A 6,996-nucleotide genomic window follows, 5' to 3' on the forward strand; every position below is an offset into this window, starting at 1 on the left:
CGGTACCGGTCCAAGGCCCGGGGGTTGGGGACCGCTGGAATCCACATTGTTCTTTACAATCCACAGCACTAATAATAATGGCCTCTGCATTTCTATCCTTCTATCTAACATTCTCACTCTGATGGCTGCATCAAGGTTAGTATTTTGCTCAAGGATATTTGGCCTGCAGATTTAAGGAGCCAAGGATCAAATCACCACCCTTTCATTTTGGTAGAGGACCTGCTCTACAGCCACCTCATATGGAGAACACAGAGCTGACCTCTCTGTTCTTAAACTGGAGTGTTTTAAAGTAAAGTGAACATCTTTACTGACAACAAACCTGCTGTAATTAAAAATGGCATCTCCATTTTTAAATCATCAAAAATGAAAAACACTGGCACATAAAAACATGACAACAACACCTGGATCAGTACTGTGAGATTATTACACTGTCGTATGTTACATCATACCTCTAATCAAAGAATTGTTGAATCATTATACGGCTGATTAAAGATTGTGAAATCATTATGTAGTTTTATGTTGCATTATATTCCTGATTTAGAAGAAGATGACCTGATTTGTATTACATTATTATTATTATTACATTATACTGCTGATTTGCTGTGAATGACTTACACTGTTTTATGGTACTTCATATGCTGATTTATAAAGAGAAAACTGTTTGCAGGGAATCATGGCCTTGCTTTTCTGATTGTAGAAAGAACAGAGCACACTGCACGGGAGCTTCTCCCTCACATTAGCCAGGAGCAGAAAAACAGGGAGCCGAGATCGTAACTTAGACTCACTGAGAGATAGAAAGAATGTGGATGTTTAGGTTTTATGACTGGGTGGGACCACCAGAGGCTATTAGAGTTTGAGTAACGGTCCGACATTTTGAGATCTGCTGTGACCCTCTTTGTGCACATCTCCCAACCAGATGATTGTATTTGTATGGAATAATAAGAGTGTATCGATTAAAGCATTTAAACACCGAGTGTTGCTCTTCCTTCAGCCCCAAGATCAAAGAATTGGGGTATTTAACATTACCTACAGTCGATTGTAGTATCAGTTAAATAGAGACAAACTAAAAGTCTGCACTCTGTAATAGAAACACATTATTTACCTCTAACTGAACCCAAGGATGAAAGTCCACAGTGGAACCATGAAAAAAGGCCTGAAATCTACGATGTCATCTTGTTAACAGTCTGTGGGGATCCAGATCTTCTTCTTCCTCATCTTCACATTCAGGCTGCAGACAGAAATATAACTGTTACATCTCAACACAGACATGCAGCTCAGTGTAAACTTACACTTTGACTACGAGTCGACATGACAAATTTAGTTTACTAACTATGATACTGACCAACTACTAATGTCAGCTGGTGGCTGATCTACACCAACAGAAATCTATTAGGTTTGGGAGAGTGAGGGGAATCCTGAGCAACACTTAAATATCTCTAAAAACTATTGAAAACTAGTTTTTTTTATTTATTCTGAAAACTAAAGTGTGGTCAAATCTGCCAAAATCAAATGTTGCTGGATTAAAAACCAAAGTTTTTCTTTTCTAAATGAAATTGTGTATAAGACACTGACTGAACCTCTGTCAAAATAATCCTGTTCACTTTATTTTCAGCAGCAGTTGTGTGTTTACTTTATTACTAGTTCAATTTTCTGGATTTACATGTTTGAATCCAGCTGTTGTGTGAACACGTGAACTGTTCTGTATTGCAGGTAAAGTGAACCCTGCTGTCTCGTACACTGACATTACCGCCACACAGGAAGTGAAACCTCGTACTTTCAGAGGTAAGAACATAAAAACTCACTCAGATACTCGGTTCTCTCTTTGATCGCAGGCTTTCCTTATTTCATCATTGTTTATAAATAGGAGTAACCTGGTGATGTAATGGGAGTTTCAGGGCGGGGTTTGCGCTTCATACTTTCACTCTCAGACACTGACTCTCTAACCCTGCTGTTATCTCAGAGGGCGGTGCTACCCTGGATCACCACCAAGTCATTGGTTCAGGTATGTGGACGACACCTGGGTGAAAATCAAATCTCAGGACATACCACAATTCACGGATCACATTAACTCGGTGGACCAACACATCAAATACACCAGGAAGGATATGAAGGCAGGTTGGCCTTCTTAGACTGTGAGATTTCCATCAGTAATGGGGGACATTTAAAAGCTGATGTGCCAGGTTTCCCCAACCTTATAAGGTGTTTACAAGAAACCTGCAGTCAGCTGAGAACGAAGAAATCACTTGGATCAGTGACGAAATGTTTCTCACACTGAAAACGTTCAGATGAACAAAATCAGCGTTTAGGGATCGACTCACTTTTCTATTCAACGTTCAAGACTCAAACATACAAACATTTTGTTGTAACGTTTGACTTGAATAACAAAAGAGAGAAAAAAGTTTTGTCATATCCTGATTCTGTTTCAGGCTCGGTCCGATCAGAGCTGTGTTTCAGGAACAGCAGCTGATAAACATCGCGATTCACTCAGAAATATAACATTATTAATCTTTAAAATAGAAAAGCAACTCTGGTTAAAATCTGCAGGGTCATCGTTTCACCCACTCACCTCCTCCACCCGCAGCGTCTCACATACATGTCAGTATTGTGTGCAGAGAAAAAAGGAAGCTCTGCTCATTAAAATGATTTTTATACATTTATAATAAAAACCAGGGCTCGTTCCTCTGAGTTTCTGTGCCGTGAATCAAACACACGATGTCCCCACTACAACAACACAGAGTAACGAACGAACTTCTGCGACCGTCAGAACAAGCTGCAAACACACGCTCGAGTAATCGCAGATGACCATAACATTACTGCAGACACATTAAGGTCACGTGTAACTAAACTATTTGCAATCCGTGTATTTTAACGTAATTTACAGACTTTTTCTTTGGACGCTTCGACGCGGAGATCCAATTTCTCAAAGAGCGACCAGGAAGTAGACAGCTCTGGTCATGTGACACATAAATCTCCCCGTATTATAATATTAAAGTATTTTCTGAAAAATGCTTTAAAAATCACTCAGGAACATTTTAAAACTTCATACATAAAACTATTGTTTACAATTACTTGTGTGGGTTTAAATAAGTTAAACACAAAGTGTAAAGAAATAAATATTGATGATTACTGTCGTATAGCCGAGAGACAGAGTGAGTGAGCTCGACTTATATCAAGAGAGAGAGCGCCCCTAGTTTCAAGAGGGAAAGTAAAAGAGGCCGAAATGTTCAGCTTTGACTCTGGACTGCTCTCTTTTTCTACTTTAAACCGAAAATGTCGTTTTAAACTACAACAACAATCTTTTAAAACCACAGCAACACAGTGAGGATCTCTCTGCGCGGGTTAGGTCGGGCCCTCATTGGCTATTTCTAAAACACCTGTTAAAACTCTTTTTTTTTTCTTAGCTTTATTTATTTGTTTATTATTAATATTGTTGTTGTTGTTATCGAATGACTGTGCGGTTTTTGAGGGATTTGTGTACCACTTGTGTTTTTATTGATAGTGTAGTATAATAAGTTGTGTTGTTTGGAGTTGTGCAGAGCTTCACTGTGTCACAGAACAGCATTATCAAGATGTTGTGATGCCCAAATTTGTCAATAGTGCCACTGTGAGACGGTTTTGAGCCTCACTTTGCCATTAATCATTAATCATAATTAATAAGAGAAGGGAAACAGAAAAGTTCACCAGGAGCAAAGAACCAAGAACAGAAATGCCAAATACTTTTTTAAAAAGCCCAACATGAAAACCACAGACACACAACTAACACTTTTCTGTGTTTTCTATCACCATGGTTTTACTTCTGCTTTTTTTCCCCCACAGCTTTCATTACAGTGTTATACACACTTTGAACACCGGCTGTACTGAGAGCAGAGCTCACTGCAGACAGTCCGGATGTCCTCACAACAAGAAAATTTCTAGAAAATTAAACTAAACCTAAAGCCAAACATAACAAAACGTTTTCAACTTTAAAATTAACTGAAACTATTTTGTAAACTTGAAAAACTCAAATAAAATCAGAAGATTTTCAAGATTCATTTAAACCACTAGTTTCCTTGGTTTCACCCACAATGCTGGATCTAACACCCGGCTCAAAAGACTCAAAGTTTAAAATAGTCTGCTTTTTAATGGGCTTTTTTGTCAAATTTTAGGCTAAAAGAATGAAACTTAGAGAATGTTTTCTCCTGTTAAAAGTCTACAAAGGTAAAAGTGAATAAAAAGGAGAAATGGAACAAGATCCTGATCATCCCCTGAAGCAGCGCCCCTCTGCTGTTACGGGTCGTAAGTGCTGGAAGTGAAAGTCAGGCTGGGATTTTTTTGCAGCTTGAGCTGTGGGCTGTTTTGAGACGCAGAGCTAAAAATCAAAAGTGGGGAATGTGGGGGTCTTCCCACCTGGGTTGAAACCAAATGAGCGGAGAAAGGGGCATGTCGGGAGGGAATCCCCCTCATTCCCCAAATGTGATGCCATCACATGACTGAGTGTGACTGTCCCAGATCACTCAGGCTGACCTAATGTGCCCCCACGTGGGCGATCGTGGCTCAAGAGTTCGCAGGTCATCTTCTAATCGGAAGGTTGCCGGTTCCAGCCTCGCCTCCGACAGTCTTTGTGTCCTTGGGCAAGACACTTCACCCGTTGCCTACTCCAGAGGGCCCGGTGGCGCCAGTGTCCGGCAGCCTCGCCTCCGTCAGTGCGCCCCAGGGCGGCTGTGGCTACAATGTTGCCATCATCAGTGTGTGAATGTGTGGATGACTGAATGTGTAAAGTGCTTTGGGGTCCTTAGGGACCAAGTGAAGCGCTATACAAATACAGGCCATTTACGGCTCCCAGTAAATATTCTCTGCTTTTGTGAGCACATGATATGACAGTGAATGTGCCATAATAAGACCTGCAGGTCTGAAGCTAATAATTAACTTAATTGTCATAGAAATAAAATGTACTCGCTGAAACATACATGTAGGTCATATGTTGTTTGTGATCTTTCATGAATATTCACACGTTTGTTTTATTCAAAGTGTTTACAATCTCTGTGAACTTCCACAAACAGGATTAAAGCAAAGTTTGAAGATTAGCTGTAAAGTTGATTCCACACTGAACGCCTCCTTTGTGATTGATTTGGAAATCCTCACCTTGGAAATAAAAGTCTCACACTGTAAAAATGTGTTGATATAACTTTTGCTTCAATAAGGAGAGATCATTAGAAGTAATTAAACATAATGAAAGACGACTGGACTCGAGTAATGATGTTGGTATTGAGTCTTACAGCGTGGGAGAGTGGGAATGATGGAAAGAATATACTAACAGAGAAACGCCCGGGGAAGCAGACCGATGACAGAACATGATCTCCTTCTAATCTTCTCTTCTGAACACATGCATGCACACATGCACATGCATAAACGTTAGTTAGGAGGTGAATGCTTTTCAAGTTTCATTAAAAAAACAAATCAGCATCTTCCATACAAAATCCAGCAACCATAGCATCTGCTAGCTACTTTAACAATTGCAGGGAGGTTTTTAGTGCAGACCAGTTTCCTGGAGTGATATCCAGCAATTGGATGTAATGGATTTTCCGAGTAATGATTAACCAGCACAAAATCTGGAAATACTTGGATTTTTGGCCTTCCTGGCAGAACAAAAAAACATCATTAAAAATGGTGACATGCCATTAGTGAGATAAAATTATTGGCACGGCTTTTAGCTTTACCGGCAACAATGTTTTGAGGATAAATTCACTGGAAGAGAAGAGCGGAAAACACAGACATTTGTTTGCTCATTTCTCAGCACAAATGCTCTGAAGAATAATGCAGCAAAATATGCAGCAAGAGCAGCGACAACCAAGGTGGAAATGATCAGGAACAGGTTGACCCTAGACAGACCTGCTGATGTAAAATTAACAAAATAAAAAAAACCAAAACAAACAAAAAACAAAAAAACAAAAACAAGATTACCACAAAAACTCATACAAACATACAAACAGAAGCGATGCAGAGACAAGTTGGACTGGTTTCTCACCGATTCTTGTGCTGTTGCATATTATCTGAGCCTAAATATAACACAGCAGGTTTATTGCTGGAGAGTCTAGTTCAAAACTCATGAACAAACTGTGTCATGCAATAACTATCTGCATTCTTCCCTTGGAGACACTATTGTGCCGTAGGTTCTGAAACATTAGGAGTTCTTTATGACACTAGTTCATTCCTTTCCATGAGCAATCAGAGGGAACGCCTTCCTTGTTCACCAAACAAAGTAAACACTGAACAAACAGTGACAGAGCTCGTTCCACTGGTCTTAGTAGATCTGTGCTCTCTTCCAGTCTAATCTTTCCCTGCTACAGTGATTTTTTTTTAACTTTAAGTGTCAAAAGAATCCTGTTCACTTATTTTCAGCAGTGTGTTTACTTTATTATTAGTTCAATTTTCTGGATTTACATGCTTGAATCCAGCTGTTGTGTGAACACATGAAAATGTTTGCAGATAAAGTGAACACAGCTGGAAACTGTGAGGAAACAGAACACAAGTAACTATACTGTAACATCACATATTTTAATCATGAACGGCTCCTAAACATGTTAGCAATGAATAAGTTGATCATAAAATCACTTTGGTCAGGTGATGACTGTGGATGTGTCACTGGGAGTGGGACTGATACAGTCTCAGTGTGTTAATGATAAAGGTGAGAGGTCATCTTGTTTCGTCAGGTTGAAGGAGTCCTCTCCTGCTGCAGCCAAGCAGTGAGATGTTTACGGTGCAAACACTGATGTTTTAGTTATTACTGACCCACAGTTGTTTTAGATTTAGCAGCTTAAATCAAGCTGATGTTGAACAAATGAAATGTTCCCAGCTGAAGTGAAAATAATAGAAAATACAACAGAAAAATAAAAACTGCAGAGAGAGAGAGTGAGAGAGAGAGAGTGAGATAGAGAGAGAGATAGAGAGAGAGATCTATACTAGTTACAGTGGTTAAAATACTGATCGTGGCCCCTCACAAAAAGAGGAATCCTCCAC

The sequence above is a fragment of the Neolamprologus multifasciatus genome, chromosome 3 (assembly GCF_963576455.1).
Source record: "Neolamprologus multifasciatus chromosome 3, fNeoMul1.2, whole genome shotgun sequence".
In the NCBI taxonomy this organism is placed as follows: Eukaryota; Metazoa; Chordata; class Actinopteri; order Cichliformes; family Cichlidae; genus Neolamprologus; species Neolamprologus multifasciatus.